This window comes from Typopeltis vanoorti, chromosome 5 (assembly GCF_054136105.1).
Source record: "Typopeltis vanoorti isolate ZY-2024b chromosome 5, IOZ_Tvanoo_1.0, whole genome shotgun sequence".
In the NCBI taxonomy this organism is placed as follows: domain Eukaryota; kingdom Metazoa; phylum Arthropoda; class Arachnida; order Uropygi; family Thelyphonidae; genus Typopeltis; species Typopeltis vanoorti.
In genome coordinates, this window is record NC_143553.1 from 59,177,215 (window position 1) to 59,198,826 (window position 21,612).

At 36.7% G+C, this 21,612-nt stretch overlaps 1 protein-coding gene across 1 annotated transcript in view; it reads left to right on the forward strand.

The window, feature by feature from the left end:
- LOC150106453 (regulator of G protein signaling loco-like) overlaps window positions 1-21,612 on the forward strand; it is a 292,774-nt gene that overhangs the window by 47,154 nt on the left and 224,008 nt on the right. The gene's annotated exons all lie outside the window — the stretch shown is intronic.

Here is a 21,612-nt window from a genome sequence, read left to right on the forward strand (position 1 = left end):
TTTAAGGAAGCCACATGAGTAGGTAACTTCAGTGGAGTCTTTGATATGATGTCCACTCGGTTAGCCTATAATTCCCCAGGCTTTGCGCTTCGCAACCATATGCCTGGGGAAGGACTGTCCTAGGTTCGATTCCTGTCAACGATGTGAGGAGCTCAAGGATCTTCCTCAGCCATAGCCAAGTTAGCTGGTCTTGGGTGTGGACAGCAGGGTTTTTTCTGCCAGTTTATGTGGTGTTTTTCATCCTGCAAGCCGACAAACCGGTCCAAGGACACGCACATGGATTACAGTCAGGAATACTGACCCAGCCATAGGTCTGATTCGTCAGCCTTGCTGGTTCCGGAGCCCGGATAAAATTTGGGGACTAGATGGTACCATGAACTCCCGTATAACGTGGGAACGTTGTATCATCACACAGAATTTATTTATTTTGATATGATGTAATAGTTTCTTCTAAATAGGACATAATGGCTATTAATCATAACAGAATGGGATAAGTAGCTGCAGAAGGTGTACCCCAGTCGTATGACATGTTAGGTCTCAGACCACCATCGTACATCAAATCATTGCCCCCCCCCACACTTACAGATTCATGTAATGTTTTAATAACATTTTTAAGCACACACACAGTATGCAATTGACTAATTAATGATTTATTTATGTCATTTACAAAAACAGCAATAAAATAGTCACATTGGCAGATAACTGTATAGCAGTTTTCATTTCACTAAGAACTTTGTTTATGACGGCTGTAACGACAATAATATGAGGTAAGGTTAGCCTGCAGCCTGTCTCAGTGTTTGATATACCATTGTCACTAAATTTAATAATTTTAATCTTGGTATCTATTGTAATAGGTTTATGAGTCGTTTTCACTGGAAGAAACAGTATCCTTACTTTCATTTTTATCTAACATTGTTAAAAGCAAAGAATAGTTTATAAAATAAAAAATAAAAGAATAGTTTATAAACAGTTTCTAATATACACAGAGAGAGAGAGAGAGAGAGAGAGAGAGAGAGATGCAGCAAGCAATGAATGACCAAGTCCATGAAAACTGCGCATCGGTTGATTCATGGCAGCATCACGTAGCTAAAACTGTCATATGGGTGAATGCAGCATTGTTTACGTGGGCATTGGTCATAATTGAAAATCGTCGCACAAATGGATTGCTGTAAAGTGAAATGTTGTAAGGCAACTTTACTATATTTGACTTGGCCGTAGGCAACATTCATGTCCTCCTGCAGCAAATATGTTCATGGAAAATTTTGAAGAAAAATTCCTATCTCTAATTAGTTATAAACTAAACCAGATGTTTGGTAGCTGTTTTGTGGCAACAAAAAGAATTTTTGCATGAAAAATTTAAAGAAACAAGTCAACATATCAAAGAAGTAATTATCAGCAATTGCAATGAAACAAACACTAGTTTCTGGATAGGAAATAGCAGAGATTTGTCCTAAACTGGGATGAAGCTACTGAGACTGAACAGATAGTGTATCATACCTTTTACATTGAAATACTAAATCATCAGTAGTTGAAGTAGAAGAAAGTATAAAGTAACTCAGAAATAACAAAACACTCAATGCTGATAGAAGAGTAGCCAAACTCATCAAACATGGCAGCAGCGAATAAAATATAAAAATACGTACTGATAAATTTAGCATGGGAAAATGAAGAAATACTCTAAGAATGGAAAGAATCACTAATCTTACTAATATTTACAAAAGAAAAATAAATGGGAAAATTACAGTGGGATATCATGTAGGAATCGTAAGAAATAGGTCTACAGTTAACCAGATTTCTAAATTAATATAAATTTTAGAGGGAAAGAAAATGAGAGTTTTATTAATAGAATATGCTCTGTGCTCAGTGCTTCCTTAGCTGATGAACTTGCCAGTCCAGTAATATTTTTTTCCTCCTGATATAAAGTGAATGACATTGTACCCATCATAAAATTTCTAATCTGTGGTACTTAAAATAACACTCTCTCTCTCTTTTTTTTTTTTTTTAGAATGAGAAACATCCTTCCACGAGAATTAAGTTTCACACACTTATCCTTAATATTATCAGGACTCACAAGAAACACAAAAGAAAAAGCAAGTACAGTATTTTTTAATTTGTACCATACCTTTTGCTACTATATCTAGCCATTCAAGTACATGTATTAATAAATACATTAATTAATTTGAGGTAATTATACACCCAGCTTGAATTATGACCACCCTCATCCAGAGTACATACCCAGTTTTATAATATCATACTCCCACATAAAAGGTCACAAGACCTGGAGCACATCAGCACTGTATATGGGCAAAAGAATAAAAAGAAAAATCTTTTTATGTGTTTTTTGAATGACTGAAGATTGTAATTTTAGGAGGAAGGTAGAGTGAAAAAAAAAAAAAGCATAAAGCCTCTTTCTTCTGTAGAAGAAGCAGAAACTGAACATTTATGAGGGAGGGATTAAACTGGATCTTTAAGAGAGGTTTTGTCAGTTAATTGGATTGCCTTCTTCTGAATAGCATCAAGCAATTTTAGAGAAGCTTTGGATTTACTATCTGAATTTGACCATTATTACACATTTGGGCAGATTTGAGATGTATAGAGTGTTAACAGTTGTACTGGTGAAAAGTTTAGCATACAGAGCATCTGAGTTGTAGGAAACAGTATGATTTAGTTAAACAAAATGACATGGCTCTTGGTGCTGAGCATTAGGTGCCAGGATATAGTATGTGGCATGTTAGCTGTTCATGGCCCATGGTGACTAAAGTGTACACAGAAGGAGGCCTAATAGGGAAAAGCATCTCCCATCAGTGGTGGCTTGTACATAAGCACTGCGACAATGCTACACCCCGAAGGAGAAAAAAAAAAAATTAAATTTTGTTTGTGTTTACAAATAATAACAATGCTTACAACATTATACAAATGCAATACAATATGTTAAAGGTTACAGCTTATGTTTTGACATTGACTGAATAGTTAATAATTGGAATTGTTCGATTAACGCTTTAGATTACGAAACAAATGCACTGCGATCTAACGCAGTGTCGGAATTATTACGTTCGGTCAGTTTCAGCTAGACTCGCAGACATTCATTTGCATTTGTCACTGCACGTAACAAGTGAATCCGACACTGCTCAACGAGCAGTGTCGCTACAGACAAATTTTATGCTTGTGCGCATTATTTCTGTGAGATACAAAACTTTTATTATTGGTGTGTGTTCATTGGTGGGGTAAAATATTTTTGGTAAATCTTATTTTATTTTGTTAAAATAACATATAATTATTTATTTATTATAGATACAAGGCCTAATAGGGAATGTATGATGAGTGTCACTGTTGAAAATATGAAAAGAATTATATTTTCTCAATTATCGTTACACGAAACAAATGCACTGCGATCTAACGCATTGTCAGAAAGTCAAAACTGACACTGCTCAATGAGCAGTGTCACCACAGATAAACTGTATGCTTGCATGCGTTATTTCTGTGTATGAAACTTTTATTATTGGTGTGTGTTCATGGTGAGGGTGACATATTTTTAATAAAGCAATTTTTTTAATATCTAACTTTACTTATTAATAAATTGGCTATTGATTTGGAAAAAAAGAATTATTTTTCTTATTTTGTATTATGCAGCATCCCCACTTAAAATTTTCACCGGCCACCACTGTCTCCCATACATAAAACTGAAGAGCACTGAGAAAAGACTTGTGGTGGACAGGGATACAGTGCCTCATGTAGGCTAACTGAGAAACAGAGATGATAATCCACATTATGTTGACATTCAACATGGGATTAGTGTAGAAATAGTAGTCTAGATAGCAATGTACTGCATTCTTGCATGTATAGGGTTTTAGAGCTGAATACCCACAAGACACCCTCTTGGCACAAGGGATCATAATTGAAAGCACTGCTGTGGTATTAGCAGCATGCCAGTTAGACACGAGTAGAAAAATATGCCTTGATCTGACAAGTGCAGTTCCTGTTGCAACATGGTCAGCCGGTCCAGAGCAGCCATAATTGTGGAATCCAATGTAGTCTGTGTGTTTTGAAATTGATTTTGGCTTTCCTGCCTGTTTTGCAATAGTAGGGCATCTTGCGACTGCAAGGTACTTGGTAAACACCTGACAGGTCTAGGGAATGTGGCTGGTTTTTGGTAGCGCAGATAAGGGATTTGTGTGGTCTGTAAATGGTTGTATTTATTTAGGATTTTTGTTAATTTTTCAGATGTGCCCCAGATATATGGAATAGTGATAGATTTTGTGTAGGCCCTGTTTTGAAGTGGGTTGGGGTGGGTAATATTTTTTGGATTTTGTGGAGGGGATTATAGCCATTAGCTAAGAAAGTGTTGAGAATGTGTTAGCTAGAGCACTGTTACTAGCAGCACTAATTAATTTTACCCTGTTATATAGAGTTTTTATAATCTCATATGGTTGGGAAGTTGGATGACTGTTGGTGAATGTATCTACCAGTACGTATAGGTTTTCTGTAAACAGAGAATGCTAAGATCCATCAGGCTGCGTGTGATCAGTGTCTAGGAAGCAGAGACTGTAATTGTTTTCCTTTTTTAAGGTGAACTGGATCCTGGGATGTTGCTTGTTTAGATGTGTTAAGAAAATGTTGAAAGTATCTAGTTTATGTGGCCAAATGGAGAACACATAATTTATGTGGCATAGCCAAACAGTGGATTCATGTGAGGCAAAGTTTAATGCTTTCTCTTTGAAAGTCTCCATGAAGAAGTTGGCAAGGAGTGAAGAAAGTGGAGAACCCTGTCCCCACTATCTGTTTGTAGAATTTTTCTTGCCAAACAAAATAGCCAGAGTTTATGGAGAAATAGAACTTCATTGGCTACAGCATTGCCATCCATTACCCTCCCTGGGTATGATACAGGGATAATATATTGGAAGGAAATACTGCTTAGACCATATCCAAGCTATATTTCCTTCCCCTTCCCTCTCTGTAACCCATCTTCCAGAACAGAGACTACATAAAATCTATCACCATTCCATATATCTGGGGCACATCTTAAATATTAATAGAAATCCTAAAGAAATACAGCCTTATAACCATCTACAGACCACATAAAAAATTGACATATCTTTTTTTTTTTTTTTTTAAATAAATTAAAGATACCAAGAAATTATATACTTGGTTTAATCCTTTATCCAAGTTTGCATTATGGGATAATAAGGCAAGTGATGTGAAATCATAAGCATCTATATACAAGTTGCCCCAGTCCTGAAAATAGTTAATGCGCAAACTTGTTTGCTTATACTTGGATAAAGGATTAAACCAAGTATATAATTTCTTGGTATCTTTAATTTATATTATAACCAAGTGGGAAAAACTTCCAACAGTGACATATCTTTATCTGCTTTACCAAAGACCAGCCACATTCCCTAGACCTCCCAGGTGTTTACCAGGTCCCTTGCAGTTGCAAGCTGTCCTGCTATGGCCAAACAGGCAGGACAACCAGTATCAGAATTTCTGAACACACAGACTACATTGGATCCCACCATTACAGATATTCTAGACTGGCTGACCATGCTTTGGACACCCACTACAAGATACGCTGGAAGAAGGTCCACCCTGTTCCACTGCAGGAAATGCAGACTATTCTTGGAATATGCTTCAGCCCTGAGAAAATTTCCAAACCTCAACAAATTTGGGTGCATGAAACTGCCCCATATTTGGAAAGCACTCATCCTCCAATCTTCAACCCAATGGCCAAGATCACCCAATTTAACCCACTAGGGAGTGCCATTTAGGACTCTCGGCCCAAATTTGGGCTGTGTGCACATATCATTGTTCTGTGATCCCTGATGATGCCAGTTTGACTTTTCAGAAATATCGGAAGTATTAATTAAACATATTTAATAAATATTCAGTATATGTTGTAATTTCCTGAAAAATAATAGTTATGAACAGCCAACGTATAAGCCAGGCATGGGCAACCTTTCCTAGTTCGGGGGCCAAATTATCATTCTGTCTCCGAGTCAAGTGCCTGACCAAATTATTAACTAAAATAAATTAATATTAAATGAATTAAAACAAGTTGCTACTTCATATTTCATTTATTTATAATATAATGCTTTGGTATAAAGTTCTACATAAATTTTATAATATAATGAACGACATAACAATTTAACGTGAAGATTGTACTTCGACTACGAGATTATCAATGTTGACGTTAATATTACTTAAGGATAATCGCATAGAATTTTCGAGGTTTTCGTCCGTTATTCTTGTCCGAATTTTTGATTTATTGTATTTCATCCCGAAAAAAACTGTTCACACATATGTGCTGCCGAAAAGACAAATGATTTTTCTTGAAAAGGCACGTAAATTTGTATATTTTTCTTCCACAAATAAAATTTATAAAAATCCGTCAAAGCAATGTTGTTAAATTGTGATTTTAGCACTAAATCCGCCTGAAGCTCAATAAGTTCCATCTGTAAGTTTTCTGGCACATTATTTACATCAGCATCCATCGGACGAGCAAATATAGCGAATGTGGAGTCTTTGTTTTTGAAGTCGGCAAATCTTGTATCAAATTGCTCTATTAATGCCTTCAGTTCATCTCCATAACAATTATAAGGATATTTTTATGAGTTGCTAGAGTAGGAAAATGATAACAATGATTAGCTCTTATCTGACTTTCCAACAATCTTAGTTTATTACAAAAAGCTTTGACATGTCCATGCAGTTCATGAACCAATTGTCCTTGTTTTTGCAATTTAAGATTCAGTTCGTTTAGGTATCCGGTGACATCTACAAGGAATGCTAAATCACACACCCACTCATCATCTTTTACTTGGTTAATTGTGTTTCCTTTTATGTCCATAAAATCTGCAATGTCTTGTCTCAGATCATAAAATCGTTTTAACATTTTACCTTTACTCAACTACCTCACTTCACAATAATAAGACAAATCTTCATAATCCGAAAATAGGTCTGCCAAATACTCCTTAAATTGGCGGTGATTAAGTGCACGTGGCTCAATAAAGTTAATAAATACTGGCTACTACAATTTCCATAACATTTGTGAATTGAATCGATTTTGCACACAGATATTGTTGGTGGATAATGCAGTGAAAATTTGTTAAATTTTCCGGATGGATCTGTAGTTCTATTGCTCTTTCATGAACTATTCCAATAAATCCCTTCTCTGCACCAACCATTGCAGGGGCTCCATCAGTGCAATGCCAGATAGTGAACTCCATTTAAGCCCAAATCTCTCGAAGACTGTGTTGACTGTTTCAAATATATCTTCACCGGTAGTTGTTAACTGCCGAAGCGCCAATAATTCTTCTGTGATGTTGAAATCCGCATCAACTCCTCGAATAAATATTTTTAGTGCTGAATCGGAGGCATTGGTGCTGTCATCCAAAGCAATTGAAAATGCTTCCAATCTAGCAATCTTCTCTTTTAAACTTTTTTTGATATCATCACCCATAATTTCTATCCGTCGGACAACAGTACGTCTCGACAAACGAATATTCTCGAAGTATTTTTTCTTTTCAGGACATATTATACTTGCAACATCCAGCAGACATTCTTTGATAAATTCTCCTTCACCAAAGACTTAGAATGCTTAGCGATTTTTTCGCTTACTACAAAGCTGGCTTTGACAATGCTGTGTGCTGCGTTCTTTGCTTGTTGAACATTTGCTGCTGGGTATCCAAGTTCTTCAACTTCTGTATTTCATCTTTTCTTAGTTGTCCATCAATTTTTAGGTGATCCGCATGTCTCGAAGTAATGTCTCTCTTCAAGTTGTATTCTTTGTTGACGGATACGGATTCGTTGCACAGCAAACATACAGGCAAACTTTCATTCAGAATAAAATAATAATCTTCCGTCCAGTTGTCTTGAAATTGACGATTCTCTGCATCTACTTTTTTTTTTTTTTTTGCAGTAATCCCTGACATTGTCCCAAATTTATAAGCGATATTCGGAACTGTCAAACAAAACTGTTTTCTACACCGCAGGCACCGAACAGAACATAACATCAATGCAGGCGCTGAACGAAGCACAACACCAACGCAAGTACCGAACTGACACGTTGTAAAACGTTCACACACGCCGCTAGTCAAAGTGAGAAAGAGACCTTGGTTGGAGAAAACATAGTGTGTTTTGCGCAAGTCATATGACGTCAGCTTAATGTGAGTTAGTAGAACACACCATGTTTTCTTCCACCATGAATCAGACAAACTTCGCTGAAATAGATTAGGGCCGATCAAAAGAAGTAGAGAGCCGGATCCGGCTTACTGGCCGGGGGTTGCTCATATGTGGTATAAATCTTTCTACCAGGAATAAATGTATTTGTGCTGTGACTTGCGATAGTGTATGGACCTGGATGTTTATTATTTCGAAAAAAAAAAGAAAATTAAAAAAAGAGTTCATGGAATTTCATACTTTTTGCGTGTTGAAAATGAGGTGACAATTCTTTGGTGAATATTTTCTTGCCCATTGAACAATGAATCTTGTCATGACATGCATTTAATGATTTGCACAATCTCCAGAACTCCTTCCAACTTGTTTTTCTCCCTCTGGCGAATTTGTGTTGCCTGATTACACATCAACCCCTCATTAATTCCATAGAGAAACAGTGGGATAAAAGTGAAACTAGCTGCTGGAAGAAACTTGGCCTTATCAGAATTGAAGATATTCACTACTAACGCGAGAAATATCAAGGAAAAGTAGAACGAGCAGAATTAAAAGCTTGCGAAGGCTGCTTCATATTTAGTGTTGAATACTATAAATTTTCCTTCCTTCCCCCTGTTCGCTGAATAATGACAGTAAGATATTTTATTCTAACACCAGTAATCAGCGGAAAATTGGATAGTGAGACTTTTTTGCCCGTTGTCCCACAGAAGGTTCTAGTATGAAAGTAGGAGAACAATTTTTCGAGTCATTAGTGAGGACAGCTAGCATAAAGGAAGAGCAAGTTCTTGGTAAATGAAAAACAGACATGAAAAAAAAAAGGTGTTTGGAAAAATTTGGAGAACATAGCAAAGCTAATAACAATGATTAATTACCTGCTGAATTTCAATTCTGGAAACGTCCTGAACAGAAATGAAGTGTTGCACATAAAATGCTTTTAATTCACATGGTGCCAGCCTTTTAGCTCGAACGACCTGAATTCTAATTGTGTCTGAGTTACGGTGTCATACGAAATCGTAAGGTTTTTCATTTCGCAAAACGGCAGACCTGCCAAAAGAACACATGCATTTAACAGCAATTAAATGAGATACTGGCTTCATTTATTTAAGTTTTTAGAAATAGGAAAGGTCTTATTATTATCGATTATGTTATTGTTCATAATGATATCGTCGTACTAGTTTAGAATACAAGTTCATGTAGGATATTTGAAATAAGAAGTGATCAGCATTTAGTTTTGAACAGGATAAAAATCGTATAATATAATCGTATAAAAATCAAAGTCAGTCAGTTTTCAGAGGTGTCATTAGACTAAGAAATACAACTAACTATTCGTTTAAAAAAAAAAAATAGTTTGAAAACCAGAACGACCTCATGGCAAAATTTTGAAGGAAATCTTTCAGCCATGGAAGCATATGAAGTTATGTGCAAGGATAGAAATATCAGAAATTCACAGCGGAATCGAGAATTTAGAGTCATTTCTGGAAAAGAGGTATCGAAAGTAGATGCCCTTCAGAGAATACAAAAAAAAAAGTACAAATACCAAGTATTTGTACATTTTAATTTGTTCAGTAAGTAAGGTGTCATATAGAGGAACTGTGGAATGCATTGCCTGATAGAGTGGTGAGAATACGAACGTTCAATGAGTTGAAGGAGTGGTATTATAGACTTTGTTTTGTAGGATGGGCCTCCCATGACGAGTCTTGTGACTCCATGGAAGCCTGAATAATAATAATAATATCATGGAGAGACTTTGATAAGAATGGAGAAGATAAACTTCACGAAGGTGGCAAAATGCTCTAGAGGCCATTAGGAAAAAGCTTAGAAATTGAGGAAAGAATACTTACAGAAGTTGGCAACGCAGTGTCCGCGGGCGCCATGATGCCCGCAGTGAATTTTTAGTGCTCCCTCAGAGAAATTATTGTAAACTGCTTTGGAGCTCGCAGCGGTAATTTTGCAGCGTATATCGCAGTATATCTGAGAGATGCATTCATTACTAGTATGTGCTAAAATGCAAGAAAACATAAAGAAAAAATACTGCAAATATAATACATGATGGTACAAATTAAGTGAATATTGAATCCAACATTATTTCATAGCCGAATATAGAAACTACAAGAGTTTCGTGCTGAATATATAGAAACTAAAAGTTTCGGCGGATGCAAGCATAAGTAGTGCCTTATGGGCAATTTGTAGTAAAGGTGGAGCAAGCTCTAGACATCTTTCTTTAGAGGTCTAGAGCACATCTTGCAGAGGTCAGCAACCTTTTTAATATGATGAGCGCAATATAAAATTTGAAAATTACGGAGGGCTCATGACACAGGCATTTAACCCTTAAAGAACTAGCATGTATCTGTCAGATCAGATGCGAGTGCCTTGCTTTATCAATCATAATGGCAAATGTATTTGTTTATTATGCAATAATAGTTTGGCTATTTCTAAAAAAAGTAATCGAGAAAGACATTTCAAAACCATTCATGTCAATTGTAATTTTAAGTTTAATTATTTAAATCAGGAGGAGTCGACAACGCAGCACCCGCGAGCGCCATGGCGTCCGCAGTATTGCGTCTTTCATATTAAAAATGGTTGCCGATTACTGCTCTAAAAGGAAGAATCAGAGATAAGGATAACTTAAAAACCGAAGATAGATATTCTAGTTGTCTGGAGTAATTGCCTTTAAAAAAATATTAAATGAGATAAACAGTGACAGAACAGTTGTAGAAATGGTTCAGGAAGCTTTTAATCTTAGGTTACTGTGTAGGGAAAAATTTATGAGCTACGTGCTCAGCCCGAGTTGGGCAAGTTGTAGATCTTGAGAGGGAACTAGAATGGCCTTAGGTCGTCTATATTTGCATAATTCCGACTCATCATAATTTGCTGCTTGTTGAACTAATTCATTTGGATGTGAGGACGATTTTGAGAAGTACTTTACTGCGAGAGATTGCAGGAAAGAGTAGATATAAGGGACATTTGTGTTTCGATGAAGTTGAACATTTCTGATGTACCATGGTGCATTTAAGATCATGCGTAAGCATTTGTTTTGCAGTTTAAGGATATTTGAGCTTGAAGTATGGCTCCAGGCGGGGGACACATAAGTGATTATGGGACGAATCATCAACTGGTAGAGGAGCAATTTGATTGTAATATCTAGTTTGCTGTTCCTATTGATAAGAGGATAAAGTTGTGCTATGACTTTTGATGCCTTTGCACATAAGGATTTTGTATGCGGTAAGTTTTCTGTCTAGCAGTACGCCGAGATATTTGGCTTCTGTTTTCCAGGGAATCCTGATGTTGAATAGAAAGATGTCTTCTTTGGGAGATATTGAATTTTTTGTTAACAGAAGAGCACTGCTTTTTTGAGGGTTTACTTGCAGTCTCCAAATGGAGAACCAGTTTTCCAGTTTCAGCAGGTTGTCTTGTAGTTTCTTTGTAACAAGATGCGGTTTAAGAGATCTGACCAGTATTGCTGTATCGTCGGCAGGAGAGCAATGATAGATGACATCAGGTTATGTGGGATGTCCGCCATGTAAATTGAGAAAAATATCAGCGTCAGGAGGGATCCTTGAGGCACTCCAACCAAGATCCGTCGCTGGGTAGATACCGCCCCATTTAGTTTAACTTTCATGCGTCTTTCAGAAAGAAAGGACTTAATGAGGTAGATCAGATCGAATGGAATGCTGGCTAAAATCAGCTTGTATAGGAGTCCAAAGTGCTATAATTTGTCGAAGGGCTTTAATTTTTTAGAGGATGACTTTTTCAGCGATTTTGCCGAAATTGGAAATCAGGCTGATGGGGGCGATAACTTTGTGGCAGCTGTGGGTCCTTACCAGGCTTATAAATAGGGACCACATCTGCCAGCTTCCAAGCATAGGGAAAGTATTTGAATCTAAGCATGGTATTTATTATTGTTGTAAGATGTACGATGGCCTATCGGGGTAGCAGTTTAATAACTTTATTAGGGATGCTGTCAGGTCCACGAGCTTTTTTATTTTTTAAATTTTGTATGATGTAGAGATTTAGGCTGGAGAAGTAGGTGTGAGTTGACTGGTACAGGTATCACGCTGTTTTAGTACGTATCTGACGGCGGTGGATTTTATAAATATGATTGAAGTTCAGGTTATCACATGCAAGGCTGCATGTGATAACATGCAGCTATTTTGACTATAGTTTCGGTTTTTTCAGCATCTGAGTGAACTATGTCTAAATCCGATTTGAGAGGAGGAAGATTTTTATTTTTGATATTTCTTAACAGTTTTCAAACGGTTTGATCACGGGGTGAAATGGAACCTAATTTATCTTCCCATAGTTTGTTTCTGTGGGCCTTCAGTGCATCTCTCACTGCACTATTCAACCGATGGAGTGACCTTATCTTGTGGACCCCTGGTATTAAAGTATCTTTTTCTTGCCTTATTTTTCTCCCTGATCAAGCTCATAATATCTTCTGGAAGTCTTTTAGGCTTAGAAGTAGGCGTATTTGAGGTGATAGATGATAAGGCTGCATTGATTTGTTGAGTAAATTTATTGATTGCAGAATCAATTTCTTCTTTAGAGTTTATATGAGGAACAGGACCAAAGTAGTTTGGGAACACATTGGATAATTTTTCCCCAAGGTGTGAGGTGGGGGGAACAGTTCCTTCTGATTGCCTAATTGGAGCAGAATAGGGTTGTGGTCAGAGGCTAATTCGTCAAGTGAATCCAAGTTGTACTGCAGTTTGACATTTTGGAGGACAACTATATCTAGGATGTCGGAGGAGCCAATTGGACTGAGATAAGTTGGTATTGAAGGACCAGCCATAGCTATGCAATTGGAACGAGTAGTTAAACAGTATGCGACCATTTTTGTTGGTAGATTTACTATTCCAAGCAGGATGTTTTGCATTGAAGTCTCCAGCGATGATGACCGGTCCTTTTACGTCAAGAATGACATCCAGATCTGAGGTCAATAATGTTTTTGTTGAAGGGTTGTAAGCAGCAAACATTTTTAGGTTTCCAACTGAGTTTGTGAGGACATTAATACCTGTGATTTCGAGGTTGGTGGTTGCAGGTGTGGTTATTGAATGATGGTTTATATAGTTTTTGATAAGGGTGGCTGTACCTCCACCTCTATACCCAAGTCTGTCGTTTCTGTAAACCTGATACCCTCTGATTTTTAGGTTGTGCAGGCCTCAGGTGAGTTTCATTGATTAAAAGTATATCTGGATTATATCTATTATTGAATTCCTGGATTTCCAACACTTTGTTTTTGATACCGTTGGCGTTCCAAGCGATAATCCTAAGCGAATCTGGAGTGATTTTTTTTTTTTTTTCCTATGCATCAGAGAGGGCAGATAATATGGATTGAGTTTGCTGTAAAATTTTTTTGTAACACTTAGTGATGGGTTTGTGTTGCTGAAATCCTGCAGCATATTTGCAAGAGAAGAGGTGATAATAGCTGATAGATTTGAATGTGGATTAGCCAGGTTCTGGTTTTGTACTGTCTGTTTGGAGCGGGCCACATGGGCATATGTTCTCGTTTGATGTTGAAGATTCATTTTCTTAAGGGGCTCAGTTAATGATGAGCGAGCATCTGTTGTCATGTTCTCACTTTTGGAGGACTGAGGAGCTTAAATTTCAGGAACTCTCGCACTGTATGACGAGGTAGGTTGACTATTTGGATCGTTCCATCTTTTTTTTTTTGGGGGGGGGGGATGATGAATACACCCTCTATAATTAGCAGGGTGAGGACTGCCACAATTAGCGCACTTAGCCAACGTGAATTTTGGCTTGGTGCAAGTGTTTGTGGGGTGATTCTCACCACATTTTAAGCATCTGTACTGAGCTTTGCACAACTTTTGGACATGGCCAAACTTCTTGCATCTGTGGCACTGCCCAGAAGATGCTCTTTTCCTCAATGGTTCTGAGGTGATTTAAGTCCACAGATTGACTTTAGATTGTAAATATCCTTGCAAATGTTATGAATCTCTCCTAAAACTAGAGGCATAGGTGTCTTATTTGATCTGAACATTCTACTGACCTTTATGGGAGGTAGATCCTGTAAGTTGAGGTCAGTGACTATTTCATGCGTGTCAATATCCTCGGAGGACCACTTTCAGATTTTTTTCGGAGGTAAGTGAAAATGTATGGTATTGTATTCCTCTTGCGTCCAGCTCCTTTGTAAGATTTCTACAATCAGCCACCATGGCAGGCTGAATTTTTATGCCTTCATCTACATTTTTGGCCAATCTATAATTTATTTGTAGGTTAGCCATGGTGGTTCTTAGGGTTGTCCATCTCTGCTTCTCCCTTAGGATAATCGGTGGAACCTTCTCATTGGGAGAGGTGGAGGTGTCTGAATTGGGAGAGTCTTCGTCCATACCAACTTCATTTGTTGGCTTAGAAGCGAGAGTTTTTCGCTTCTTACGAGCGTGAGTTTCTTCTTGATCATTGAGATTAGAGGCAGACACCAGTAAATTGAGCTTTTCCTCCATTTGAGGAGAGTCTTCATTTTCTTCAACTTCGGGTAAAGAATATAAGTTTAAGTAGTCGGGCCATTCTTGTTCAAATTTTTTAAGAAGCTTTTTAATAAAAGTGAGTGCTAGCCCTTTGTCAAGAGAGTCGACGATGATGTCGAGATCAATTAAGTTAGCAGGCCATTTCAGTTTGAACTTCTTTCGAAGTTTATTAATGAGTATGATAGTATACCCTGAAGATGGTATACCCCTCTTCGTCAAGCAAGTCAGTGACAACGTCCAAGTCAGGCACGCTCATATCGATTTAATTGCGTATGAGCGCAAATATAAATCCCGCAGGTCTAGAGCCCTGCCAGCAAAATTTCTGTAGAGAATCCCGCAGCCATAGAGAACTGCCAGCAATGCCAAGCGTTGGCTAACGCAATAGTCTACCAGCTAAACAATATAAGTGCAAAAATAGTCACAAAACGAAGAAGCTTACCTCTAAAAATCATTCGGAATTCCCCCTCCCCCCCAAAAAAATATCACATTAATCAAAACGCAAGATTAGTAACTTTAGTAACAAGTACATGTAAACTCTCTTCACGATAGGCGCCATTTTTTCCCAGCATTCTCCAGCTATACACTGCTCGATCACGGTCGCCATTTCATTCTACCAATTTCGCTCGATTCTTGTCGTGACGAGAGGAATATTTATATGGATTTTTTTTTGGTTGAAGGTGAGTTATCCGATCTTATGTGGAAGTAGAAGGATTTTTTTCATCCCGAGTACAGACCATCAGAACACACGCAATTTACAGACAATAAATAATTTTAGTGGTAGTGATCGGCGGTAGATGGCGTTCATAATATTTGAGAATCAAGTAATATGGGATATGGTGAGATGTATGTAGGAGTGGTACCCCCCCTGCGATTAGTCATTGGACTCCCTGGAGGTGTCACGTAATATCTGTAAAATTGGAAATAAAATTGAATGTGAGAAATATAGGAAATAAAAGAAGTTTCCTAATGCGTTCCAAGTAAGATTGGCGCACGTTAAAGAGAGGCTAAGAAAAGTGTGGAAGCTTGAGGCAGAACAAGCTGGATTCAAGCCAAATAAACGAAGATGTAAATCTGGTGTATCTCCACTGTTAATTCATCACCTGTATGTATCAAAATCAAAGATACTTAGGGTAGCACTTTATGTAAATTTTGTTTATTATGTGAGTCACACACTCTCTGTCCAAAAAGAAACCGAACTTTTCGAAAATAGAAGAAAGTAGTGGCGCCACCTGTTGTATCGCTTTGTTGTCGAAAGCGGCACATTTCAGTAGTGTTGTGTCAACTGTTTATGACATTTGTTTCATTAGAAGCCGAGTTATAGTGCCAAGAGTGGCTGTGTTTTGACGAACGGTCAGTCGTCACGATATTCATGCCGTACGCGGACGAATTCTCGCTATCAATCGCTTCAAAACTTCGAGATAAAACTCACCATTGACCGTTTGGCCAGGCGGAACGAATTCTTTGTGGATAATGCCCTTGGAATCGTAGAAACAATTCGTCACCAGTAACGATCGTTTCAAGGAAAGCAGTTTTCATTAAAACTGCTTACGAGCGGTTTTAATGAGGTCCTTGCAGTGTTCAATTCGATACATTTTTTGGTCGGTGGTCAACTTGTGGGGAACAAATCGCGAATTCAATTTACGAATGCCCAAACTCTCGGTCAAAATGTTGTGCACAGTTGATTTTGGACTCCCCAATTCATCTTCAATCAATCTCAGGACGATTTCGGTTCTTCTTTGATGAAATCACGCACTTTTTGGATGCTAACTTCGCTCAGTCCACTTTTTGGACGGCCCTGCTTTTCGTCGTCCTCAAGCGTCTCGACCACTTTGAAATCGCTTAAACAACTCGTAAACTTAAGTACGGGATAAGCATTCATCATCGTATGCTTTTTGAAGCATTTGATACGTTTCGGTAAAATTTACCAAGTTTAACACAAAAGTCAATCGCAGCTCTCGGTTTCAAACCTCATTTTCCGACTGTTCGTCAAAACACACTGTCACTCTTGGCACTATAACTCGGCTTCTAATGAAACAAATGTCATAAACAGTTGACACAACATTAATGAAGGTTGCCACTTTCTACAACAAAAAGATACATTTGGCGCCACTAGTTACTTCTGTTTTCGAAAACTTCGGTTTCTTTTTGGACAGAGGGTGTATATTTGTATTATTGCCGTGAGTTACGAGTTAGATAACTGAAAACCATACACTATCGACTAAAAACGAAACTTTTTCGAGCCATTTCAAGCTTCCAGTAAGCAAGGTGTCACACTGGGCAATGAAATTTCTCGCTCACCTTTCACAAACCATCCATATCCACCATTGGATTCGTATTCTCAGCTTGTTATTCGGAGAGCGGATTACACTAACCACTCGGCCGAACGAATGATGGTATACCCCCAAATAAATCCACTGCCATTATTCGTAATTTTCACTAAATCGAATAACTTCTGTAACAAATTTGGTAGTAAAATCGGCAATAAAAAGGCAAACCTTAAATTATGCAGGAACATGATAAATATTAACTGCGGTTCTCAATGGACAAACCTAGACAGCATGTAAAATGTTTCAGCTATTTAGGCAAAATTTTTAGTGAAGATTTCAAATTAAAGTCGGAAATAGATAACAACATAAGCAATGCTGGTGGGAAGCGAGATGAATAAATTTATATGGAATAAGAGAGAAATTAGCTAAAACACTAAAGAGTATACAAGACATTGTACAAACCAGTTTTAATTTATGGATCTGAGAGATGGATTAGAAATTTCAAAGCCCGGATAAAATTGATGGGGGGGGGGGAAAGCAATGGTGAACTGCCCTTTAAAAATCTCACCAAGAACACTGTGGGCAACGCTACAAAAGTCACCTAAGGTTGGAAACAGCTGAAGGGAAAACCCACCACCAATGTTGCAATCAAATCACAACTTATACCTATCGGGATATTTTAGAGCTAAAGGGGATTGTTTTGGTTATTATAGTAATACAAGGATTGTACGAGTGTGTGTGTGCGCGCCTGTTCCTGGAATACATAACCGCAAACGGATGGACATTAACATTTTGATAGTGTTTTAATGATGTCCCAACACATGAGTCAGAAATTATAACACTTGAATAAGTATTAGTGAAGATTAGGGTGAAGATTAAGGCAAACGAAAGAGGTAGCGTATTGATATATTTCTTAAAAAAACGTTGGAGGCTGAAAGGGCCGAAGGAAGCGGGCATGCGAACGCCGCTACGAAGGGGGCGCCTCCGCCGGGGCACCGTACATAAGTTCATTTTTAAGAAACAATATTTTTATCATGAAAACAAAAAAAATCTTATAATGATCAATATTAGAATAAATATTGGCCGTATACACTGAATAAAAATTTAAAAAAAATTGTATATTGCCGCCTCTTTGATCAGCTGGCTGTTTACAATTTTGCAGAGAGAGCAGGCTAAATGCTTGCCTAAAGAATGTGTCTACTGCAGTCTATCTAAAGTGAAATGGTGAACGGTTTTTATGTGCAGAAACGAATTTTCGTACAAAACATTTGTTGCTAGTTAACCAGTCATATGGTACGCATCTCAGTATGCTACTGACAGTAGCCCAGTGCCGACTATTATTCTGTGTCGTGTTGTGTAATAATTTCTTGTGGATATAAAATAGAAATGGAATCAAAAATTAAAAAAAAGTGATCCGGTGCACAAAATCGTAAGCGTCATGCTGCGAAAGAAGCAGATGTTAAGAAACAAACTGGGGCTCTTAATAAATTTGTTAAAATATTAAAATATTCTGATGCAGATTATAACCAACTCGATACATCAGAAATCAGAGTTGAAGAACCGTGTGCATCATCCAGTTTGCATGAAAGTACTATGGCAACTATTGAACAAGATAACAAGATGCATGATTTAAGTGAAAAATAGTTAGGAGAAGATTTAACTGTAGTTGACCACGAAACTAACACATTGTTAGTCTATAAATTTAGAAGATCCAGGTGAATGGGGAAATATTGATGAAAAATTACGAGTTGTTTTAATTGAAATGGAGCCTGTTCAAAAGAAAAATATAATATATCCCAGAGATACATATGGTCATAAATTTGGCGACACGTATTATAATTGAAAAATGGAAAACTATGACCTCGTGCCAAGAACATGGCTCACTTATTCCGAAACTTTAAATTCTGTTTTTTGCTTTTGTTGCAAACCTTTCACACTACCGAATCAAGTAGTCTTATAGAAGGCTATAACGATTGGAGAAATGTAAGTAGAACTTTGCATATACATGAGACTAGTTTACTCATGAAAAATTTCTTAAAATGGAAGGAAGTTGATAAAAATTTAAAAAACAAAACTACTGTTGAGTGTTCTAAAACACTCGTCCAATGGAAAAGAAACATTGGACGAGTGTTTTAGAACGCTTGATCGAAATTATAAAATTCCTTGGTAGCCAAAATTTAACTTTTCGCGGATCATCTGATAAATTATATGAAAGGAATAACGGCAATTTTTTAAAATTAGTCGAACTGTTTGCGAACTTTGATCCCGTTATGGAAAATCATGTAGAAAGGAACCTACAACGAAACAATAATACACTATTTGAGTAAAGACAGTCTAAATGAAATATTGGAAACTTTAAGTAACACAATCAGGGATACAATTTTATTATCAATTCGAAAATCTAAATATTATTCCATAATTTTAGACTGCACACCTCATGTAAGTAAAACAGAACAAATGACCATTATTATTCGCTTTGTTTCCTATGACAATGGAATTGTTAAGATCAGGGAAAACTTTTTTTAGGTTTTGCAGATATATCAGATTCCACTGGGCGTGATTTATGCGCAACAATAATGGAACAACTGGAAAAATGGAACATTCCCATTGAAGACATGCGAGGTCAAGGGTATGATAATGGGGCACATATGAAAGGAAAAAAATATGGGCTCCAAAATTTGCTTTTGAACAAAAATCCTCTAGCTTTTTACGTGCCATGTGCTGCTCATACTCTAAATTTAATCATTAACGATTCAGCCAGAGTGAATGCAGATACAATTAGTTTCTTTGCAATTATTCAAGAAATATACAATTTCTTTTCATTCTCTTACAAACGATGGGCAATCCTTTTAAAGTTTGTAAAAAAATTAACATTGAAACAGCCATCAGATACGCGATGGGAAAGTAGAATTAATGCAATCCGCCCTCTACGATATCGGTTACGAGAAATTTACGATGCACTCTTTGAAATTTTAAATGAAGATTTAATAAAGAAACTCAGCATGAAGCACAAACATGTGCTAAAATAAATGACTACAAATTTATTTGCTCTCTTATAACTGGGCATGATTTACTTAACAGAATAAACCCTGTGAGTAAAATGCTTCAAGACAAAAATATAAACATTACACTTGCCTTAGAATCTATCGAAAACTTAAAAATATTCTTACAAGAGTATCGATCAGATACAAATTTTAAAGAAGTTCTAAAACGGCAAAAGAACTGAGTGAAGAGGTGGACGGAGAACAAGAATTTAAAACTGGTACGGAAGTCCGACAACGAAAGAAGGCACGGCAATTTGACTACAAGCATCATGACGAAACGCCACAATCGCCAGAAGATATTTTTACAGTGAATGTGTTTTATACACTTCTAGACGTTGCAATGTGTTCGTTAATAGAACGTTTTGAACAACTAAAAACATTATGATAATTTCAATTTCTGGTATAGATTACTACAAATTAATAACGAAGACTTACGAAAAAATTATGACGATTTAGAGATTCTTTTGAAGGACTGCGACAATAAAGACGTAAATGCAATAGAACTATATGACGAGTTATGTACTTTCCGGAATATTTTTCGGAAGGATAATTTAAATATTCAAAACCCTTTCGATATTCTTAATTTTATTTTGTCCAATAATTTATCTTTCCCTAACTTTTCAATTGCTTTAAGAATACTATTAACCTTACCTGTTAGTGTAGCGAGCGGTGTACGTTCCTTTTCCAAGTTGAAATTGATTAAAAGTAGGTTTTAATTTAAAACCTACTTAAGAACAAGTATGTCACAAAAAAGGCTTGTTCGTTTGGCGTTAATAGCTATTGAAAATTGTGTATGTGCGGAATTAGACGTTAAGACCATTGTTTCTAATTTTATGAATATGCAATCAAAAACCCTAAAATTTTAATTTAAAAAAATGTCAAGTATATTTATGTAATTTAATTTATTTTCTATTATTCTGTACAGATGTTATTTTTTGAATACTTATATTAAATGTTCTAATTATTTCAGAATTCTTTTCTTATTTTCTCATCTATCTTGAGTTTCTTTTATTTTCCTAAAAGATAGTTCCACTTATAAAAATTATTAAAACATTTTTACAAGTTACTAAGAATTTAGTAACTTGTAAAATGAAAGAATTTTTTAAACTAGTTCAAATAAATTTTAACTTTAATTAAAATTCATTTTAATTTTGTTAGCGATTCGGGTCGGTGAGAAGGCTATAATCCCTGTATCATTATATTCAATGATTAAAGTGAAGTGGCTTTATCAAAATTTGCTTTAACTTTTGAGAATTTTTTGAATATTCGGGTTTTTAACGATTCTCCTGCTTAGTCAACACCCGCGATTCGTTACATTTAGCGAACCAACGTGTGGCTGTTCTGTCAAAATTTATTTATGAAATTTCAAATAATTTAAATTTTTGATATCGTAAAAGAACCACACAAGCCCGGGTCGTTACAGGGGCGCTTAGATAGAAATTGCATGCCGGCGGCAAAGTCCCTAGCCCCTGCTCTGGAGGCTGTACTCGGTGGGAATAGACAGTATAGGGGAAATTTCCAAAGAATAGAAGTAGATGGAATGAAGTAAGATGAGAGGTTTGCTTGGTATGTTTGGAGTTGTACATTTGGTGTTGACCAATGGCTGCTCTAGTTATTACCTGTTTAAAAGAACGCGAAAGAATGGCGAATTCAGAG